The sequence below is a fragment of the Rattus norvegicus genome, chromosome 1 (genome assembly GCF_036323735.1).
Source record: "Rattus norvegicus strain BN/NHsdMcwi chromosome 1, GRCr8, whole genome shotgun sequence".
NCBI lineage: Eukaryota > Metazoa > Chordata > Mammalia > Rodentia > Muridae > Rattus > Rattus norvegicus.
The window spans coordinates 49092379-49113961 of NC_086019.1; the positions used below are offsets into that span (position 1 = coordinate 49092379).

At 41.5% G+C, this 21583-nt stretch overlaps 1 protein-coding gene across 4 annotated transcripts in view; it reads left to right on the top strand.

Annotated features, from left to right (window-relative positions):
• The window catches only part of Tulp4 (TUB like protein 4), a 135771-nt gene that overhangs the window by 9887 nt on the left and 104301 nt on the right, over window positions 1–21583 (top strand). The window lies entirely within an intron of this gene.

The window sequence follows — 21583 nt, forward strand, 5'->3', positions numbered from 1 at the left end:
CAGAGAGGAATCAGATCCAAATCCCCGTGGTTACAGAAGGACAGTTACCTTTCAGTATGGCAGCCTAGGACTAAGATGCCATTTCTAGCTGTTAACGTTGCAATTTAGACCCTAATGAATGAAAGTGAGTTTGGTACCATTTGAAAATCAGTTACAGTATCACTGTGAGCTCTCTTTTGGCTAGTGTCTTGTTTGGATCTCCGCCAGTGTGGAATGTGAGGACAGTCCTTCCCAGGCAGTACACATGGAGGGAAATGTATATATCCTGCCGTGCAGAAGAAGTAGAAATTAATGTTTGCAGTCCAAAGAGCTGCTGTTAGCTAGTTACTAAAAATGCACTTAGCATTTGACCTGCAATATCCAAAGTTAAGAGGAATTTATCCTCAGAAATAATAGGGAAAGTTGGCATGTGTACATGAACATGCACAACAGAATGAGAATAAAGAGAGTAGGAGAAGCTTTGCTGTCAGTTCACATTCCAAAGACAAGGGACAGGATAGGGAGGAAGTCACAGGAGAGCTGGGACTCATTTAACTAAAGAAAGGAGAAGACAAGGACATGGACACCTACTGCCTGTCAGAGGTATCGAATGAGTTACCATCAGATGACTAGGAACAGATGAGCTTGGACATTGTTTTCCTTTAGTGTGTCAGGCTTGTAACAGTGTGCCAATTCTCTTTCTTCTCTTAACTTCATAGAAGATTATTACTAACGTTAAAACTAAACATTAAAAATTGGTTTTCCTCCTTAAATATGGACAAGAACACATATATCTTTGTGATGCCAGGACGCGAGTAGCAGTTTTGTACTTATGTGGTGTCTATTAAGAATAGAATTAAAACCCAGTAGTTAGTTGGGGTGGCTTATCTTTTAATTGCAGCACTCGGAGGCAGAGTCAGGCAGATCCAGGGCTACATAGTGAGACCCAGTCTCAAAAAACAGAACCTATAATCTTTTTAGAAAGCCTTTGGGAATAATAGTGTAGTATCATAGCTTATGGTTTTGTAGGTGTCTCTGTAGATGAGATAATAAGCTTTTATTTGATCAGTACTATTAGAGTCAAAATGAATTAAGATACTATGACATTTCTCACATGAAAGCTAAATATTCAGTTTATTCTGTAATGGACATATAAGAACTTGTAAACATTTTATGTGAGGTATTATGTTTTAGTGTTTGAATGTATTTTTTAAATGGGCTTATTAGAGCCATTGAGTTTCTGTAGCATGTCTATTAATGTCTGGGTAATGCTGAGAATTTGGTCTTTTCAAAGATTAATTGAAATGTCTGACTCTTGTGTTACCCTGTTCGTCACTCTGGCTACTTTTGATTACAATATTAGGTTCTGAACAGTTTTGTTCAGAGACAGATGTGCTTACCATCTTGCCACTTAGGAGCCTGAGGCAAAGGTTTGTGAGTTCGAGGGCTGAGCTCCATAGCAAGGCCCCATCTCGACAATTAAATACACAAAAACAATGAAAAACAACCCCCAGCCCCCCATCCAAACACCTTCTGTTCAGTGATTTATGCTATGGACTGGTGTTACTCATCTTACTGGATACTGTTCTTTCTCCACTAACGAAGGGAAGATTACCTTAAACTATTTGAGGCATTTAGTCTTGATTGGTATGTGAGACTTTTCAAACTCTAGTTGGGGAGTTCCCGAACTTATATAGAAAACCTTTCCAGTTCTAGGTCTTTCCTGTTTCTAGTCATCGACTGGATTTGCCTCCCATGAACACATCACTATTTCTAGCAGCCACGATAAGGTGGTAGTGTCAGAGGTTGCCAGGTGAATAGCAGGCTGAACTGTTAGTCCTGGGACAGCTTAAAACTGTGATGAAAATTAGATGAGCAGTGTTGTTTTCCCATGCAGGGTGTTGGTGGGAATTCCTTCATTTCTTAGTTACAGACAACCAGCTTAGCCGAGGTAACCAGTGGTCAGGGGCAGCTTCCGTGGCTGGCATGTTAGAGTTCTTAGCATGAGAAGTTAGGTTACAGCCCTACCCAGCAGACTGACTGTTTAGGTCGTCAGAGTTACTGCTAATTGTTAATTTGGTATTGGTCAAATCAGAGAAAGATTGAATTTAAGAAGCAGTCTTGGGTTTAATCTTTCTGGGAGGTTTAAGGAGATTGGCTCATAGGGAGGACCAGATAGATGAATGTGGTTGACACTCAGGTCACATTTCCTAGCCCTGCCAGACCATTGGAGCCCTTCATTCCTGTCATTTTTCCCTTAAGAGATGAGAAGCCCAGTCTGGTGTTTTCATATGTAGGAAATTTGTGAAATCCTGCAATACTTGAAATGCCTTGAATAAAACACAAGTCTTAATAAACACTAGAAAGTTCAGAGTTCTCTCCCCGGCTCCATTAGTAAGTTTTAACCCTGTGACAGAGGAGAATGAAGGTGGCACACTACTGTTCTGTCTCCTCACTTCACGTACATTCCTAGGGACTTGTGGATGAGTTAAGAATAGGACTGAGGTGCTGCCCAGGATCTACCCATAACTTCCTAGAACATTGATTCCCCACCTCTTTGGAGTCATACTCTCTTACTGAGTTTGGTTTTGCATCTCCCTTCTCCTCTGGACTCATTATGTGATCAGCAAAGTGCTGATGTGCACAGTTTACAGATTATCACCATAATTTAATTTTAATTTTTACTAATGACTTAAGACCTTTTCTGCATTTTGAAGAAACTGATCTTCTGTATGAATGTGTTTTCAAAGGGTTTTTTTGTTTGTTTGTTTGTTTTGAGAGTTCTCCTTGTAGCCATGGCTGTTTGGAACTCAGCGATCCTCTTGCCTCTGCCTCTGGAGCAGAGTGACTATGCCCAGCTTATTTTTAAAGTTTTGATAAATTAAAATGCTCTGGAAATGTTTATGACACAGTAGAAAGTCTTCATAATGAATGAGATTTGTGTTTGTCATGGAATTTTGTGTAAGAAAAATGAGTGAGAATATTAAATGTTATAGATCTCTCAAACTAACAATGCTTTTCCTTCATGGAAATAAAGAAGGAATTATCAGTGTCGTGAGGTATTTGGAAATCAACCCTGTAGAAGTTTAACTCTCTAAGTTTATTGTAAGATAGAGGAGTAGCAGGTTGGTCACTTGATTCAGAAATGGTATGACTGTCATTAGTTCAGTGAGCCTTGGGTATCAGTTTTGTCTCTTGGCTTTTTGTGTTTCCCCAGTAGCTGTGATCTCCTTGGCTCCCCAAGGATCATACTGGTACAACTTCCTTCACCCATATCAGATGGTGAACTTGTCTCCTGTGACACAGATGGCACATACTTGGCTCTAGGGAATTGATCTGTTTCTTGTGTATGCACAAGACCATTCAAACTTGGAGGAAGTATGATAGCACTGTTGGTTTCTGGATGTTTATTTAAGCCAATTACTTCAACCTTTTAATTTTAGTTATCCTTTTACTAGATTGTAATGATTAGCAAAATTGGTTTGAGTTAGGCCTCCTTTGGTGCTAATGAGCAGTGAAGTGGGTTCTGAGGTGAGAAGTCTAAAGAAGTATGCTGTGGAGTCTGGACTTATTAAAAAATTAGAGATGAATGAGTGCCTAGAAACGTAGGGTTTGATCCAGTTCCTTTCTCTATTTTGTATCTACCCAATCTTACCTACTGTCTGCTATCATTTAGTGATTTAGAAATCAAACTATCTTACAATATAGGTTGTCTAGCATTATTGGAAGAAAATCTACTGAGATATAAACCTTTTATTATGGAAATATTAGTTCAGTGTTTTCATGGCCACATTCTGGTCTCTGTTATTTCATGTGTGGAACCTAGCCCTTTGTGCTCACTGCTGCTTCATTTACTATGGTGACGTGACTGGTGTTTTGTTTTTGTTTTTTTTTTTTTGTTTTTTTAAGATTTATTTATTTATTTTATATGAGTACACTTGTAGCTGTTTTCAGACACACCAGAAGAGGGCATCAGATCTCATTTCAGATGGTTGTGAGCCACCATTTGGTTGCTAGGATTCTAACTCAGGACCTCTGGAAGAGCAGTCAGTGCTCTTAACTGCTGAGCCATGTCTCCAGCCCATGACTGGTGTTCTTAATGCTGTTCTTATGTTGACAACTCCAACTGTATGGAGTTGGAAACACTTGGAAAGAAGTACATCCTCTTTTAATTGTTTCTTTTTTATTTAAAAAACAATTTAAATCATTCACTTACAGTTTACTGGACATGGTGGTACACATCTTTAGTCCCAATACTTGGATCTCTGTGAGTTCGAGGCCAGACTGATCTTCAGAGTGAATTCTAGGCCAGCCAGGATCTATATATTGAGACACTGCCCCCAACCCCAACAAAAGACCCCAAATAAAAAACAAACAAGTAAGCAGAATTACCAGTCAGAATGTTGTTAAAATAGATCAGCTTCAAATTTTTAATTTTACTTATTTTATGTGTGGGTGTTTAACTTTTATGTATGTCTGTGTCCTGCGTATGTGCCTGATGCCCAAAGATGCCAGAAGAAGGTATTGGATTCCTTGGGATTGGAGTTGTAGACGGTTGTGAACTGTCCTATGGATGCTGGGAATTTAACCTGGGTTCTCTGGAAGAGCAGCCAATGCTCTTAACTGCTGAGCCATCTCTCCAGCCCAGCGATAGATCAGCTTTAATTTAAATTACTAAATGTGGTAGGATACATATTTTTTTCTTTGAATATGTGAATCTCTAGATGTCCCAGAATATGGAGCTGTAGGTGTGAGAGGACGCCTCAGGTGTGGGGTTTTCCTGCTTTCTTTTTCATTCAGGCTAATGGGTGGTGTAGATTTCACACTGCAGGCTTTGGCGCTCTTGTGCTCCTCTCAGACTTCCATATCTATTTCCTGACTGCTATTATAAGCACCAAGTAGTTAAACTTGATGTGTTGATTTGGAGAGAAAAGTTTTAGGTTTCCAGAGACTTCGGAGCCAGGTTCGGTGGCCCATTCCTTTCTTTATCCTAGTATTTGGGAAGCAGAGGCAGGAGTTCTCTTGAGTTAGACTGGCCCAGCCTACAGATGGAGTTCCAGGACAGTCAGGACTAAGCAGAGAAACCCTGCCTCAAAACACAAACCACAGCAAAACCCCCAAACCAAACCAAACCAAACCAAACCAAAGCCAGGAGACTTCAGTTAGATAACCAAAAGGTGGCTGTGCTACTTTTTACGACATAAGCTAGAGGTGTCTAGGTAGGAAATTGACAGTGTCTCTATCAACCTGTGTAACCCTTGTGGGGGGTCAAACCTTTCTCAGGGGTCACTAAGACCATCAGTAAACAGATATTTAGATATGATTCATAACAATAGCAAAATTACAGTTATGATGTAACAAGGACAGTAGTTTTATGGTCGGGGGTCACCACAACGTGAGGAACTGTATTAAAGGGTCACAGCATCAGGAAGGTTGAGAACCACTGCCGTAAGATCAGGCTGTAGGTAAGCCCATAGGGAATTTTCTTAATTAATGATTGATGTGGGAGGGCCCGTCCCATTTTGGTTCTGTGAGAAAGCAGGCTGAGCAGGTCTGTAAGCAGCACCTCTCCATGGGTTCTGCATCAACTCCTGCCTCCAGGTTCCCTCCTGGTTTGAATTCCTGCAGTGCCTGGCTTCCCTTAGTGGACTGGGAATTAGATATGTGAGCCAAATAAACCTCTTTCTCCCCAAGTTGCTTTTGGACATGGTGTAACCCTGAGACAGTAGCCGTTGGCTGAGGAAGCTGCAGTGAATGTCTACTTTAGAGGAACCCCTGGCTATGGGGAAATCACAAGCATCGGATACAGTGGGAAGGAGTATGTAGTTTAATGGCATTTGGAATGTGAGTTTGGACATGTCATATGATTGGAATGTGTGTGAGAGAATAGTTGTTGCCATAGTGCAAGCACTTAGGCGAGTAATATTTTTTTAGTAACTTGGAATTTACTATATACTGTATTTTCTCACATGTGTATTATAAATATTTTCAGTATTTGCTCTTCAGCTTTATGACATTTTGATATATCAAAGTTGAAATTTCTTATGGAGGCAAACTTTGTCTTTTATCATAGTTTCTACTGTATGGGTTGTTTCTTCCTTTTTATATATTTAATTTATTTATTTTGAGACAAGAGTCTCACCATGTAACCTTGATTATCTTCCAACTAACTCAATATTTAGATCTTGCTGGCCTCAAACTCATAGAATTCTGCCTGCCTCAGCTTCTGTCCTTTGGCCTTGGTGAGAAAGATCATGCTGGCCCTTGTAAGCCATGTTTAAAGGTTTTGGTATTTATTTCAAGAACAGAGCTGCTGGTGGGTGTAAACCCAGGTGTACAGCATGAGCACAGAGCTAAAGATAATTTAGACTCACTCTCCACAGGGAACCCTGGATCAACAGTTTGGTTGCTGAACAGGCAGGAAAGCAGTGAAGGACTAAAGCCCTTTTGATTGGCAGGTACATCCTGAGAGCATTAAGAGCACTTTGGGACCCTGTAACGGAACAAACACCCTTTCTTCATGTTTGCCTCCGTGTGAATAGAGTAATTTCCATGCATCCTTTCTCGGGAATAATTTGAGTAGTCTCTCATTCTCTTGGTCTTGGAATAATTAGAAGGTGTCAGCTAGGAAACCTGTGTTAAGGTTATAGAAACAGGATGCACACTTCTAATGTGCATGCACTTTTAAAGAAGGCTGGGGCTGCAGCTCATTGGTTAGAACACTTGCAGCCTTTCCCATGCATGATGCCCTAGGTTCAGTCTCCAGGACTGGTATAACAGAAAAAAGCAGATGTATTACTGCATCTGAAGTTGATCGTTTCTCATCTGCCCAAGTGTCCTCCTGGTTTGATGTACTATTATCTGCTCAGATTTGTATACACATGACTGTTAGTAAGACTGGCTCCCATCCCAGTGTAATCAGGCAGCGGTCCCGCCTGACCCCTGTGGTGGAACTGCAATGAAAGACTACTGTTTCTGTGGCTACGGTAGGATGTGATGTGCTCCTTCATCTGTTTTACTGTTGAGCTGTAAGGACACAGCCCCACACACCCCGAATGCTTTAAGGATGCTTATCAGTTGGCACCCAGTAGGATGCTAGTTGTGCTTGGGAATCTTCCGTGTAAAGGTGGTGTTTCAGGTGGCGGCAGGTGTGCTTCCTGCCAAGCTGGCATAATGGAAACAGCGCTCTTCTGAGATGCCATCTGTTTGTGGTTGATAGGAAACCAACAGTGAGTTCTGAGGAGTGAGGAAGTGCTCCCTTATGTTGAAATGTTTAGGGATTAGTAATGCGCAGACCATGCTGAGCAGGTCTTTCCACTGTGGGGTATAGCCTGTGTCTATGATTTTGTTACCATCGAGTTAGGAAGTTCAGCCCTCTTTTCCCATACTCTGGAGAGACAGCTCTTTTCTGCCCACCCAGACTAATCACGTGGCCTAGTGCCAGTAGTAGAATGAGTTAGGTGGGCCAGAGGCATATCATTTACAGGCCTACACCCAGTTGCCCCTACTACGTGTCCTCAGGGGTTCTATCTGGCTCTAACCCTTTTGGTAGGCTTTTTGCTTTCGATTGCAAATTATGTGTGTAGTCAGAGGCTATCTTAGATGTCTTTCCTCATGTGTTGCCTACTTTCTGTTTTGAGACTCTTCTGGAATTTAAGAATTTGGTAAGCTGGCTGGCCGGCCAGCAAGTGAACTCCATGGGTCTTGTTGCCTCTGCCTTCCCAGTGCTGGCATTACAAGCATGTGCCATTACAACAGACTTTTTTTTTTTTAATTATTGCTTGTTTTTCTAAAGATAAGGTCTCACTATGTAGTCCTGGCTAGCCCGGAACCAGCTATGCAAACCAGGATAGATTCAAACTTGGAACCCATTCTACTTCTGCTTCCCATTGGCATTAAAGACCTATACCACCATGCCTGGCTGGCATGGGTTCTTTGGTTTTATCTCCAAATTTTGCTTTCTTTCTCATGTATTGTACTCATAGAGCCACAGTGTGGAACAGTGATTAACTCCCTTCTCACCTAGCAGTTAATGGCTAACCGGAGGAATTAATCTGTTGTTCAATAACCAGCCAACACTATCTTTTAGGATGAACTGTGGCTTGTTTTGGGACCACCATAGGTTTCTGCCTTGCCTCTTCTAAAACAATGAAAAAAAAAAAAAAAAGAGCTCTAGAGCCCTCTGTTAGTCAAGGAAATCTTGGTATCAAGTAAGAGTCCTAATTGGATCAAAATGAGAAAGGTAGTTTATTGGATGGGTCAGCCTGTCTGCAGAGTCTAGACCAGAGACCAGTGTGGAGCTTGAAAGGATGAATGTATGGCAGACGCTGGAACCTTCCACCCCCTCCCCAGTCCCTTGCTTAGCTTCCTTCCCTCAGTACTTCCGTCACAGGCTAGCATTCTCTACTCTTTGTCAAGGAAACAGAACCTGGGGCTGGAGAGATGGCTCAGTGGTTAAGAGCACTGACTACTCTTCCAGAGGTCCTGAGTTCAATTCCCAGCAACCACATGGTGGCTCACAACCATCTGTAATGGGATCTGATGCCCTTTTCTTGTGTGTCTAACAGCTACAGTGTACTTATATATAATACATAAATAAATCTTAAAAAGAGAGAGAGAGAGAGACAGAGACAGAGACAGAGACAGAGACAGAGACAGACAGAGCCTGGGTGCCAGCACCAACCCCCTCCTCATGTCTTTCATACAGGTGTCTAGAGGAAGACCTATCTTCTCTCTGTTAGGATTTGCATTTTCCGATGGAGCATTTTAAATAATTGTAACTAGACTCAAAAACATCTTTAGTAATCAAAATGGAAATTTATAATCAACGTAATTCTGCCAGTAAGAAATACTTTTGTTTATTAGTGTAGTGTAAGAACTTGTGCTTCAGGACTTGACAGCCTTACTCTGCAAAATACTAAATATTTGAGTAGTCAGACGTAGAGAGATCAGGTGACTTACAGCCTGATTGTTCAACTTTTAAAGTGTTGATTTTATGACACAGTGTTGGGCATTGTCATGGAGAACACTTAGGCTCTTTCTGTTGACCACTGTTGGCTGCAGGTGCAATTTTGGGTGCAGTTTATCAGCTTAGCAGTCCTTAGCAAAAAAACAACATATATAATAAGGTGGTGCATAAAAGAACCACATTTATTTTAGCTTGTGTGCTAGTATCAGGTGACAAATTGAACAGTACAAAAACTGCAGTTACTTTTGCACCAAATTAATGCATTTCTGGGAAAACTGATACATGGTGTAGAAAGTGGCCACTCCCATGGTGACTGACAGAGTGGTGCTGTTCAGATGAGCTCAAGAGGTCTAGAAGGGACCATTTTGTTACAGATGTAAAGATTTTTAACTTGGGAAGACACCTGACCCTTGCATTAGTAATTAACAGAAGCCATGTGTGGTACATGCCAGTAATTCCAGCACTGGGGAGACAGGACAGTCTTGAGTTCCAGCCCAGCCTAGGCTACATAATGACATTCCGTTTCAAAACGCCTAAGGGCCTCAGGGATGGCTCAGCAATTAACATTTGCTGCTCTTGCAGAGGGCCTGAGTTTAATCTCAGACATGTGGAAGCTTAACTGTTAACTCCATTTCCAAGGATCTAGTCACTTTCTTCTGGCACCCATGTGGCACATATACATGCAACCAAAACACTTATATACATAAAAAAAAACTTGAAAAATACAAAAACAGAACTAAAGTGAAACATGGACAAACACAGTGTGTGAAGCTGAGGTGGGAGAACTGCTTGAGCTCAGGAGTCTGAGCAGCATAGCCAGGCACCGGGTCAGAAGTAAGCACGGCCAACAGGACAGTAAAACTGGAACTGCAACAGTTGAAAGCTAAATAAAAGGCCAGCATCACAAGACCGCACAATGGGCACGTGGGGGAGATGAACACCAAACCTGCCTGGAGAACTTTTCCCAAGGTCAGACTTTTTGTTTATTAAAATAAAGTTAATTAAACATCTGTCTGAGTGGTCAGATGCTTCTGACTATTGCAGTTGGGCTCATGCTTAGCCAGATTGTGTGGTGCAATTGATGGGAAATATTTCTTCCAGTTGCATTTTTTTTTGCAGGTATCGGACTAGTTTCTTGTTTATTAATATGCTGTGACTTTGACTTTTAGTACAAATATACAGGCACAAAATTCTTCAATTGAGTATGTCTAAGAGGAAAGTTGTTCAGCTTTGTAAGACATTAGAGCCCATTTTCATAGCATTGTTTGAGCTCAGTGAAATGGCACCGATGTTTAGTCAGTCATCAGGGTAACTTGATGTGAAAGAAAGATGTTTGTTGGAGAATTAAATATAAATAAAGCATTTTAAATTATATTTTATATGCACAGGAAGAGCTAGCTATCAGAAGAAATGCTCTCTTAAGTCCTGTTCTAAACTCTGCTAATTTTGGCTAGCAAGATGCCTCATTAGGTGAAAACACTTGCTTCATAAGCCTTCTGACCCCAGTGTGAGCTCTGGAATCCATGTAGAATGACCAGATGTGATGATGCACATCTGTAGTCCTAGTACTCAGCTTGTGAACCAGCTGCCCTTAGGTATGAAGCAGCAGAAACAACAAAAGAGACCTTGTCTCAGCAAGGTGGAAGGAGGGCCAGTCCCCAGAAGTTGTACCCTGATGTTTTGCCATAGTGTGTGTGAACCTGTAATAATAATAAGACAATAACATTGTGGATTTAAGTTTTCCTAGAGCGTATTCATTCACATTAGGTAACTCCGGGGTACTGTCCTTCCTTGTTGGCCCATATCTCCTTAGAGCCACTTATTGGTTAGCCACACACTCTACTCACTTGTTTGGTTGGTTGGTTTGGTTTGGTTCTTTGAGACAGGGTGTTTCTATGCTTCTGGGTGTTCTGAAGCCTGCTAGCTATGTAGCCCAGGCTGGCCTCAAATTCACAGAGATTCCTTTGCCTCTGCCTTCCATGCAGTAGGATTAAAGTGTGCGTTACCACACTTGTCATCTACTGACTTTTGAGGTTATGGAAAATGACTGTTTATCTTTTGGTCCATTGGTTATGAACATAGTTACCTGTGTGAATTTGAGAACTCTGCCAATTGGATCCGAAAGTTAGTTTGAATGTTCTGTGTGCATTCTGAACCCATATGCAGCGATCAAGGGAATTGAAAGGTTATCGTTTAGTGATTACAAGATGTTTTTTTCTTCCTGACCTGGGATCAAATTTAGGGTCTCTCACATGCTCGGTAAATGCTGTTCCAGAAAGCTACATCCTCAGCTCTAGTGATTGCACCTTTAAATCACTTGTGACTAAATACACTGTATGAGTGATCCACCATAATGCCTCAACACAAGTTCTCTGACACAGGTTGAGACCTGTAGTTCAGTTCAGTTCTGACTTTCTCCATGTGTACTTCATGTCAGACCCTCTGATTTTAGTTGTCTCATGGCCCATACCAGCTACAAGTCTTGAAGAGCTGCCTGTCCTTCTGACTATCAGCTGCAAATCTGGGGCTCCTTGTTACCTTGCCAGGTTGGATGAGTTGACATTAAAAGAAAAGAAAACAAAACAAAAACCCTGCTTACCATGATGATTGTGATGAGGTGTACAGCTGGGAACAGCCAAGTTGAAGAGACACTGTGGGTGTAGATGGGATGGGGGCATCCTGGCTGCTAAGCTCTTGTGCCTTTTTTCTTGTGGAATCTTGATGTCTCCATGTGTTCACCAGCATGTGGGCTCTTGTTAACTTCATTGGCTTCATGTTTGAACTCAGCCTTGAGCCCCTCCCCATCCCTAGAGGCTAGGGGTAGGGTTGAAAGTTTCAACTCTCTAATCACATGTAAAGTCTATCTGGCCTGCCCAGTCCTATAATATCACTGATTATTTAGATAAACTTTGTTTTGTTTTGATAAAAAGTAGAAGGATATTAAGATGTGTTAGGTATTTAAGCTTTCTGTGTAAGGATGACAGTTGATATTATAGTTGATTGTCCTAGGTGGAATGAGAAGACAAGGTCTTCTGTAGGGCTCTGGGGAATGCTAGCGTTTGACCAGTGGGTGTGGGCTGAGAGATATAAAGGAAAGAGTTGGTTGTCATAGAGGCTGTGGGGCTCATTTCATAAGAACTTGACAGTGAGTGGCCTGTAGGTGGGCGTAGCCAACCACCCAAGGGCCCAGCTCCAGGGCTTTGTAAATGGTAACACTCCTGGACAGCACTGTTTGTTTCTTCCTGAGAGATGCTGTAGTGTGAATTCTTTAGTGAACCATCTGTCCAGCCCTCTGGTCTTTGTAAGTATTCTTGATCTAGAGCAGAGCAAACAGTCTTTGTGCAGATGAAAAAGTAGACTTTCACTGGAGTATGCCCATGCCAGGCTTCCAGTTGGTTGCCAAGAGCTGTCTTTGGATTCTTTGCCCATATCACTTTCTTGTCTCTCCTTTTAAAACCTCATTTGCCCCTCTTGGTTCTTAGCTCATTGCAAAATCTTCAAATATTCCAATTACATAAAGCTGTAGCATTTCACATCAGATGTAGAATGGTAATATAAGGGTCCACGAGTGGCCTAAGAATGGTAACTCAGATTCAAGATAGTATGTAAACACAAAGCGTGTTTTATTCTGCAGAAGTTCAGCATGCTGTGGTCTCCCACTACCAAGATAGACAACCAAGTGAGCTTATAGGCCCAATTTAAAGCAGATTAGGGAAATTCTAGGGTAGATGAGCTGTATCTTACTCTAGCTCTAGGCATTCCAGAACCATTGGGGTGTGGGGGCTGGAGCCTGGGGGTTTTTCTAGTAACTGTCTTGCCTGGGCTTGCTTAGACTTGCCCAGTTCTTAAGCCTAGTCTCCTGGACTGCCAATTTGAAGCCTGTCATGGGGTCAGCCTACCTTCATCCCACTCAGAAAGGAAATGGATAGCTCTGTGGTGACAGATACTTGGGCTTCATTGTTTTCTGCTGTGTTATCAATGAAATTTTATCAGTTTAAGTATGAAAATTAGCAAAATATCACATGACATTTCTATTATCTTTCTTTTCATTTGTGGTCTGGGGTGGGACATGGGCTTGAGTGGGCTAAGTACGTGCTGTTGTGCTGCATCACTGAGTTGGACATGCCAGTAGATCTGTCTGTCCTCGTGCTCATTGTCCATTACAGTCAAGACCATCAATAGTACTATGCTTGATGCGAAACAAGTATTTTTCTTGTCTTTTTTTTTCGGAGCTGGGGGCCGAACCCAGGGCCTTGTGCTTCCTAGGTAAGCGCTCTACCACTGAGCTAAGTCCCCAACCCCCTTTTTCTTGTCTTTATAGTTCTGTTGCTGATTAATTTGTTTTTGAAACAAACTCATATAGACTATGCAGGCCTCTCAAATCCTGATGCTCTTGCCTTGACCTCCAGAGTGCTGGGATTACAGATATTTGTCACCAAGCCTGGCATTTTATATAATTTTCATAATTCTTTTTTTTTTAAGATTTATTTTATTTTATGTATGTGAGTACACTGTTATAGTCTTCAGACACACCAGAAGAGAGCATCAGAATTCCATTACAGATGGTTGTAAGCCACCATGTGGTTGCTAGGAATTGAATTTAGGACCTCCAGAAGACCAGTGCTCTAAACAGCTGAGCCCCATCTTTCCAGCTCCAATTTTCATAATTCTTTTTTGGAAAAAATTACTGTGATAAAGTATACTATTTTATGATATGTTATATTGTTGATAAATGATAAATAATATGTTGATAAAATATGTATTTTAACCATTTCCAGTATGTAATTCTGTGTTCACAGTACTGTACAGATGCCCTACCGTACAACACTGCAATTTTTCTAAAATTGGAACTGAGCTCTGTTAACCTCCAGATTCATTCTGAGTACCTCATGTTAGTGTTTGTCCATACTTGTTTAACATTTTGTGACTGGCTTTTTAGGTTTCACATAGTGTTTTCAGAGTTGATGTTGTACCATGTGCCAGGTTGTTAAGGTTGGAGGATAACAGTGTTTATGTATGTACCACACTATGTGTCGTTCGTCCATTAGCAGGTACTCTGCAGTTAGAGTTCTGGAAGACAGGTAAGTGTCCTTCAAGTAAACACATCACAGTGTATTTGGAAGGTGAGCTAAGACAGGTAAGTGTCCTTCAAGTAAACATATCACAGTGTATTTGGAAGGTGAGCTCGCCTTTATTCAAGTTGCTGTGTCAGCATGTCACACACAGTTGGAAAAGCAAAGCACCTCTCATCCATGTAGAATGATTAAAGCTAGATTCCACTTCCCTTTGAGATGGTTACTTCACTAAGTAGGAGGGTAGGATTCTAGAATGCCCACAGTTGAATTTCTGGTCCTCTGCCCATGTCTAGTAGTGGCCACCTGTGAGCCTTGCAGATCACTAAGGGATTTCACTGCTTTTCTGAGTCTGTCTTGATTTCCAGTCATCTCGTTGCTCCCACTCCAGTTAGCTGCAGTGCTGCTTCCCTTCCCTTGTCTTCCACTGCCTGTTACTGGTACAAGAACGCTTGCCAGAGTCAAAGTCTGCAGCTCTGAGGCCTGTGCCATAGCCAGATCTCATATAACAGGGCAGTTGGTCAAGGGAGTTTGCTTACTTGACTGAATCAAAGGCTCTTTGGCACTTCTCTGTCAGTCTGATCTTATCTACTGCAGTTGTCTTAGTAATTTAGAAGGCCCAACCCTGGTCTCTCCGTTTGCTGCATCTTTTTCTTTTATCCCTGTCATTTTAGTGGGAGTTGGGAAGGGACTAGTAAACACACTGGCTAACTTGTCATCTTGGATTTGTTCTTGTTTTACTCTCTTCATTCCTTCTACTACTATAGCAACTCTCTAGACTGAGTAATTGTGAAAAATAGAAATTTATTGCTCCTATTTCTGGACTTGAGGAGTCCAAGGTCAAAGGTTTGAGTAGATTTGGTGTCTAGGGAGCTCTGCACCTTGTAGTATCTTTATATTGTAAAAGGGATAAGTAAACTTGTTGGAGCCTGTCATGAGGGTGAAGTTCTCGTGGTAGAATCACTTCTCAAGGTGCCTGCCTCTTAAACGTCTTTAGAAGTTTATTTTAATTTATGTGTATTAGTGTTTTGCCTGCATGCACACCTGTGTACCAACCTCTTCGAGGTTGAAGGAGAGCATTGCATGTCTTGACCTGGAGTTACAGATGTTGGTGAGTTGGGAGTTGAAGCTGGCTCTCCTGAAAGAGTAAGTGCTCTTACCCATTGCGCCATCTTTTCAGCTCAAGGTCCCACCCATAGTGTCACCCTGAATACCAGGGTCTAAGGACGATTTAGGGGCACACAGACATTTACTCAGACTATAGCAGTTGTGTTTTCTAGTCTTAACTCTGTTAATATGTTTTCATTAAATTCTGCTAGCTATTAACTATACATGTAGATAAAGGTGACTTTAGGTATATTCCACTTTTATATGACTTTTCGCCTTATGATAATATATCAATTAGAATTTGGGATGATATTGAATAGCACATTTTGTGAGCATCTTTGGTTGATTCTTAGTTTTATCCTTGCCAGTGTTGGTTTTAATCACTTTCATCATTTTGCCAGATTTTCTGGAAAGGCAAACCAGAACTGGAGAATAATTGTCGTCGGCATCCACATTGTCCTGAGTGACCATGAGTGCTGGGAAGCTACTTCTAAGTCTGGGGCTTTGTAAATTTAAATTCCCCTTTGGCTGTTTGTTATTTCTCTTTTTGAGTGTTGTTATGTACTTTATTTAAAAAATCCAGTGGCTTGCATCTGTATTCACAGAGTGGATTTATCAGTAAATACTAAGAATCGGACGTAACCCCTATTTTAACTAAGTTAACTTTCATATAATAGCATATACAAAAGATACTACAAAACATGATGCCTTAATAATTTAGCATCTAAAAATGGCTGCTCCGGGGTTGGGGATTTAGCTCAGTGGTAGAGCGCTTAAGGCCCTGGGTTCGGTCCCCAGCTCCGAAAAAAAGAAAAAAGAAGAAGAAAAAAAAAAAAAAAAAAGAAAAAAATGGCTGCTCCTAACTTGCCATTCCTGAGATTTACTATTTTCTTCCTTTAAATCATTTGTTATTTCCTCTAGATATTTTGGAGTCTAAGAACGGTCAAATTTGGTCTTGATTCATTTTTATTCTCATCAAATAATCACATGGCCTTTCCTATTTCACAACCACATGGGCGTGGAGTGGAAATGACTATTGTTAATCTTGGCAGTGTAGTTCAGTGGAAAAAGTATGGACATTGGTGAGATGTCGAATCTTATTTCTGTTACTCATAGACTGGTGAGTTCTGAAAACCTCACTTGCAATCTTTGAACCTTGATGTAAGTGTTTGTAAAGGGTTGTTATCTCTAGGAGGTTGCGAATGTGAAGGTAAGCCATGGGCCCTTGGTAAGACAGAAACCTTTAGGTCTTGCTCAGCTTCTCTGAATCAGTAGTTCACTGTCATGAGGCCATCCAGTAAGAGGGGTTTTGTCTTGCCTTTCAGTTGTGATTGGAATAATACTTTCTGCATTATTCTTTATCCTACTTTTAGAATAGAGTCAGAGTGGATAGTCTTTGAATAGCCTTCCATTTTATTCCAGATTTTATAAATGGTAGAATGTCAACAAAGTAACAAAAGCAATGTCCGACAGTCACTGACCACTGTGTGGCAGCCGGGCAACTCTTCGTAATGCCTTCCTATGTTTGCTTTGATGTCCTCACTCCTAGACTCGGGGTCACAGACAGGTCCAGTTGGGGAGCCTGAGAAGCAGGCAGCTGCCCAGTGGGTCTGGCGACTGCAGTGGAGGTTGATCTGCCCAACCTGAAAACAGGTTGTCAGATTAGTGGCCTCTCAGAGTCTGGAAAGCACTGAGCTCAGTCTGAGACCTCTGACCTCACAGTTTGGACAAGGCCCACCCTTGTCCAGTGCAGGCCACTGCACTGCCTGCTGTTTCTCTTTGGTCATTAGGGCCTCTCCAGGATCGTCTGTCTGTTTTATCCAGAGACCTTTCCTTATTTCCTTTATTCTTTAAGCCCATTCTATTGCTTATAGATTTAGATGTAGAAAAAAAGTTACAATTATTACAAAGTTAAGTAGAATCCCACATAAAGCATTGTTTCTATTAACTATATTAATTCTAATCCATAACATTGAGGTTTTCCTAACTTCAGCAATATAATTTGTTTTTTCTTTTCTTTCCTTGAAATTCCTACCTAATCTGGGCCACTTCAAAAAAAAAAAAGTGTGTGTTTGCCCACATGTATGTGTGTGTACCACATGTGTGCCTATGTATACACAGACTAGAATAGTGTGTCCTCTAAGTTGTGGGTACTGGGAATTGAACCCAGGTCCTCTGCAAGAGCAGCCAGTGATCTTAACCAGTAACTATTTCTCCAGCCCCATATTCAGTCTTAACATGTTTTTAACTTTTTCTCAAGTAAGACAAAAACTGAAGTCACTAAAGTTGCCTCGTTTGGCCCAGGTTTGTCTTTGGTTTACTGTTGCTGCACTGACAGTGCTACCAAGCACTCAGGTGCGTCAAGATTCTTTCAGCTCTGCCTTGAGTACTTGTTGGCTAATGTTTGCAGCATTGATCTTTTCATAGCAAAGCTGGTTTTGCCTGACTTCTCCCACCATGCTGGTGCTGCTTGGATCAGGGCTTAGACATCACTGATTTGTGCGTTCCCAGTGCCCGCTCAGCCTGTGCCTACAGCTGTTGCTCGGGAAACATTTCCTCCTTAAGTGCCCTGTGGTTGCTCTTTTCAATTTATTCTTTACTCTGAACTCTCTTAACTTTTCTTAGACTCCCTAGCTGCATCTCCCACCTTTACCTGATGTGGAATGTTAGAGTTTGCCATTAGATTCCTGTCACCACTCCAGAGGCAGTGGGACCTGGGAGAATGAAGATAAAAAGTGAGGTGGACAAAGTGTGGAAGGAGGCTGGAGAGATGGCTCAGAGGTTAAGAGCACTGACTGCTCTTCCAGAGGTCCTGAGTTCAATTCCCAGCAACCACTTGGTGGCTCAAAACCATCTGTAATGGGATCCGATGCCCTCTTCTGGTATGTCTGAAGACAGCTACAATGTACTTATATAAATAAAAAAAAATAAGTAAATCTTTTTAAAAAGTATCATGGAATATCCAGCTTTATTCAGAGCATCAGACAGTTTATACTCTGAGGTTAAGAAAGGTCACATGAGTAAAGTTCTCATGAGTTCAAGCTCTAAACTATCACAAGGACAAGCCAAAATGGCAAAAACATATTTTTCCATAGGGGCATGTAAAAGATAGTTTAAATATTTAGTTGAGTAACAACAGCAAGCAATAATGAGTAATCTGAGATAAACACTCTCCTGTCCACTACACCTGGGAGGAGCACAGAAACATTCCAAGAACAGTTCTATGGTCTGAAGAAACTGACGACACAGGATTCTTGTTTTCTTGGAGCATTCTCACAAGCAGTCAGGATACTCCTCACGCAGGTCCGTTCCTGAACTGTCCTCCGACACACACCTGTTTCTCCATCCTCCTCTTTTCCCTTGCTGTTGTGGCTAACTCAACTTTGTTTCTGATCTCTACCTTCCTGGAAGCTCAGATTCAAGTGATCATGGATACTTGACAGACCAGAACGTACTTCATAAGCCCTTTGAATCCCAGTTTTGTTCTTGTCCACGGTAGTTACTGCTTCAACTACCTGGGAATTACTTATAGCAGTGGAACTAGTCGAGACTTTACTAAGTGCGGAATCTCCCTAGAGTGTTAGTAGAACTGGACTGGGAGTACAGCTCAGTGTTAGGGCACATACCTCAGGCATAGGTTATTACTGAGCTATATGGCAGACGCCCTCACACTCTTCCCAGGAGCTCTCTGAGCAGCGGGCTTCTGTGGGCACTTGGCACTTGCTTGACCTGAAATTTACCATTTGAGACCTTGTCCCCAGAAATTAGCTAGATTTCAAACCTGGGACCAATGGCTAAGGTGCCTATTTAACATTAAGGCAGACCTGGCTGCCAGCTTCCCCCTGCATCCCTCAGTCCCAGCCTGTTACAGGGCCCTCCTGGCTGCTCAGTCCCCTACCTAAATATCTTCAGCCAGAGGCTGGGCTGCTCTTCCTCCAGGTGCCCTTCTCTATTTAATCAACCATTTTGTCTACTCTTCTTTGGGCCTCCTAGATGCTGTACCAGGTTCCCGTCTCTCCCCTCCACTCTCACCTCAGTCCAGCCTAGACTCTCCTTTTTTATCTACAATAATCTTTCTCCTCAACCACACCTGGAACCAGTCATATTTTTTCCCTTTTGCTTCTTTTTTTCACTCAATTAGTCTCTAAATCAGAAAGAAAACATAAGATTATGCTCCTTTGTATCAAGCTAACTGAGGCATTTGCTAGATGGCTGGACAGATGGTTGGGGTATGTGCTTAACCTGGGGAGTCAACATTTGCGATTCGTTAGTCGAGAGAATTACATATTTCCTTTTTTAAAAAAGATTTTTATTTACTTTATGTATGTGAGTACACTGTAGCTGTCTTCAGACACACCAGAAGAGGGAGTCAGATCCCATTACAGATGGTTGTGAGCTACCATGTGGTTGCTGGGATTTGAACTCAGGACCTCTGGAAGAGCAGTCAGTGCTTCTTAACCTCTGAGCCACCTCTCTAGCCTGAATTACATATTTCTTACATATTCTATTTTTCCCCTTATACTTACCATCTTGTAAGTTTGTTAAGAGTTGGCCTTGGTTAGATTTTCATTAAAGGGTTAGTGTAACGGTGATTTTAACTGGTAGCAAAACCAGTGTAATATGAACACGTTCGAAGAACTGAAGTCTCTTTTCATCATTGTTGATGTTTCTTGAGATAGGGTCTCTCTTAGCCTTGGCTGTTGGAACTGGTGCTGCCGATGACGCTGACCTCCAGCTCACAGAGATCCACCTGCCTCTGCCTTCCAAATGTTGGGATTAAAGGTGTATGCCATCAACTCCTGACTGGAAGTCTTAGATTAAATATAATAATAATCAAAGCTGTGCCAAGTACAGGACATTATATTTTTATGTCATTATATCATTTAAAAACATTTTAAAATGGTCATTTAGTTCTTTTTCCTTCCTGGTTATTTAAAGTATATTCTTTGCCTTACTTCACCATGAATTACTTCACTATGAGTTCATATTCTTAGCTTTTGAAACAAATACAAATTTTAGTTTTTATTATGAAGGTCATTAGTTGGCTAGTTTTAGGTTGGTTTGATACAAGCTAGGGTCATCTAAAAAGAGGGAAACTCAATTGAGGAAATGTTTTGATAGTACACAGCTCTAATTCCAGCACTCTGGAGGCAGAGGCAGATGAATCCCTTGAGTTTGAGGCCAGCCTGGTCTACAGAGAGTTTCAGGACAGCCAGGACTACACAGAAAAATTCTGTTTCAAAACCAAAAAGAAAAGAAAGGAAAAGAAATAAAAATACCTCTATAAGATCTGCTCGTAGGACATTAGCTGTTTCTGGGGACCGAGATCCAAATGGTAAATTTCAGATCAAGCAAGTCCCAAGCGCCCACAGAGGTCTGTTGGCTCTGAGAGCTCCTGGGAAGAGTGTGAGGAAGTCTGCTATATAGCTCACAATCTTAATTTTCCTAATTAGGGTCTGACCCATTGTGGGTGGTACAATCCCTGTGCTGCTAGTCCTAAATTCTATAAGAAAGCAGGCCGAGCAAGCCATGGGGAGCAAACCAGTAAGCAGCACCTCTCCATGGCCCCTGCATCAGTTCCTGCCTCTGAGTTCCTGCCCTGTGTGAGTTCTTGTCCTGACTTCCTTCAGTGATGAAGTACAGTGTGGAAGTGTGAGCCAAATAAATCCTTTCTCCCCAACTTGATTTTGGTCATAGTATTTCATTATAGCAGGAGTAATCCTAAATTGGACAATTTTGAAGATAATTTGGCGTTAAGATTCCATAGCCTCTTACTGTGGTTACATTTCTGAATCTTGATATGACTGACAATTTAGTCACTGTTGCCTTTGCAAATTGGTGCAAATAGCAGTACAGGGAAGACAGCAAAGAATGATCTGTGTGTTGAGACCCTCTTTTAAAGTGTTGACCAATCCTTTCATAGGGTTCACCTAAGACCATCTGTATATAGGATATTTACATTAAAATTTATAACCATAGCAAAATTACAGCTATGCAATAGCAGTGAAAATATTTTTATGGTTGGGGGATCACTACAACATGAGAAATTCTGTTAAGGAGTTGCAACATTAGGGAGGTTGAGAACCACTGGTCTGGGAGTTTGTAGCCAGTAAAGGAATTGAAGGCCGAGTAAACAGCTATACTTATTCAAGGCAGTGACCTGCTGGCCATTAGAATCAAGGCCTTTTAGAGGCCTTTGTTGCCTTGTGTTATTAAGGAATATCTTTTAATGACGGAAAAAAACCAAAACCCTACAAATCTGCTAACTTTACTGGGTTTCTCTTGAGTTTCATTTTTGAGAAAGCTTGTTCAAGGCAAGTTTTCAATAGGGAAATGTATCACATTGAGCCCCAGAGTCTTAGAAAGGACAGTGCAAAGCCATAGACAGAGGTAATGCAGGTGACTCCTCCTGATATGTTTTCTGTTCATCTCCATTCACTATTGAATTTCACCGGCT